Here is a 2,500-nt window from a genome sequence, read left to right on the forward strand (position 1 = left end):
TTTAATCCCAGGTGGGGGACATTGCTGCTGTACCCTTGAGCAAGGTACTTTACCTAGATTGCTCCAGTAAAAATCCAACTGTATAAATGGGTAATTGTATGTAGAAAAATAATATAATTGTATGTAAAAATAATGTGATATCTTGTAACAATTGTAAGTCGTCCTGGATAAGGGTGTCTGCTAAGAAATACAGTGGCTCTCAAAAGTATTCACCCCCCTTGGACTTTTCCACATTTCATTGTGTTACAACATGGAATCAAAATGGATTTAATTGGGAGTTTTTGCCACTGATCAACACAAGAAAAGTCCATAATGTCAAAGTGAAAAATAAAATCTACAACTTGTTCTAAATTAATTACAAATATAAAACAGAAAATAATTGATTGCATAAGTATTCACCCCCTTTGCTATGACACACCTAAATAAGCTCTGGTGCAACCAATTGTCTTTAGAAGTCACATAATTAGTTGAATGGAGTCCACCTGTGTGCAATTAAGGTGTTTCACATGATTTCAGGTTAAATACACCTGTCTCTGGGAGGTCCCACAGTTGGTTAGTACATTTCCTAACAAAAACTACATCATGAAGATGAAGGAACATTCAAAGCAAATCCGGAATAAGGTTCTTCAAAAGCACCAATCAGGGGTAGGATATAAGAACATTTCCAAGGCATTGAATATCCTCTCAGAGCACAGTAAAGTCCATTATTAAGAAATGGAGAGAATATGGCACAACTGTGAATCTGTCTAGAACAGGCCGTCCTCAAAAACGGAGTATCCGGGCGTATAGGGCACTAGTCAGGGAGGCCACCAAGAGGCCTATGGCAACTCTAAAGGAGTTACAGTGTTCCACGGCTGAGCTGGGAGACACTGTGCATATGGCAACAATAGCCCGGGTGCTTCACAAAACTGGCCTTTATGGGAGAGTGGCAAAAAGAAAGCCATTGTTGAAAAAAACTCGCATCAAATCTCGGCTAGAGTTTCCCAGAAGGCATGTGGGAGACTCTGAGACCAAGTGGAAGAAGATTCTATGGTCTGATGAGACCAAAATAGAGCTTTTTGGCCTCAACGCTAAGCGCTATGTTTGCCACTGATCAACACAAGAAAAGTCCATAATGTCAAAGTGAAAAATAAAATCTACAAATTGTTCTAAATTAATTACAAATATAAAACAGAAAATAATTGATTGCATAAGTATTCACCCCCTTTCCTATGACACACCTAAATAAGCTCTGGTGCAACCAATTGTCTTTAGAAGTCACATAATTAGTTGAATGGAGTCCACCTGTGTGCAATTCAGGTGTTTCACATGATTTCAGGTTAAATACACCTGTCTCTGGGAGGTCCCACAGTTGGTTAGTACATTTCCTAACAAAAACTACATCATGAAGATGAAGGAACATTCAAAGCAAATCCGGAATAAGGTTCTTCAAAAGCACCAATCAGGGGTAGGATATAAGAACATTTCCAAGGCATTGAATATCCTCTCAGAGCACAGTAAAGTCCATTATTAAGAAATGGAGAGAATATGGCACAACTGTGAATCTGTCTAGAACAGGCCGTCCTCAAAAACGGAGTATCCGGGCGTATAGGGCACTAGTCAGGGAGGCCACCAAGAGGCCTATGGCAACTCTAAAGGAGTTACAGTGTTCCACGGCTGAGCTGGGAGACACTGTGCATATGGCAACAATAGCCCGGGTGCTTCACAAAACTGGCCTTTATGGGAGAGTGGCAAAAAGAAAGCCATTGTTGAAAAAAACTCGCATCAAATCTCGGCTAGAGTTTCCCAGAAGGCATGTGGGAGACTCTGAGACCAAGTGGAAGAAGATTCTATGGTCTGATGAGACCAAAATAGAGCTTTTTGGCCTCAACGCTAAGCGCTATGTTTGCCACTGATCAACACAAGAAAAGTCCATAATGTCAAAGTGAAAAATAAAATCTACAAATTGTTCTAAATTAATTACAAATATAAAACAGAAAATAATTGATTGCATAAGTATTCACCCCCTTTGCTATGACACACCTAAATAAGCTCTGGTGCAACCAATTGTCTTTAGAAGTCACATAATTAGTTGAATGGAGTCCACCTGTGTGCAATTAAGGTGTTTCACATGATTTCAGGTTAAATACACCTGTCTCTGGGAGGTCCCACAGTTGGTTAGTACATTTCCTAACAAAAACTACATCATGAAGATGAAGGAACATTCAAAGCAAATCCGGAATAAGGTTCTTCAAAAGCACCAATCAGGGGTAGGATATAAGAACATTTCCAAGGCATTGAATATCCTCTCAGAGCACAGTAAAGTCCATTATTAAGAAATGGAGAGAATATGGCACAACTGTGAATCTGTCTAGAACAGGCCGTCCTCAAAAACGGAGTATCCGGGCGTATAGGGCACTAGTCAGGGAGGCCACCAAGAGGCCTATGGCAACTCTAAAGGAGTTACAGTGTTCCACGGCTGAGCTGGGAGACACTGTGCATATGGCAACAATAGCCCGGG

Source organism: Acipenser ruthenus, unplaced genomic scaffold, assembly GCF_902713425.1.
Source record: "Acipenser ruthenus unplaced genomic scaffold, fAciRut3.2 maternal haplotype, whole genome shotgun sequence".
NCBI classification, from domain to species: Eukaryota; Metazoa; Chordata; class Actinopteri; order Acipenseriformes; family Acipenseridae; genus Acipenser; species Acipenser ruthenus.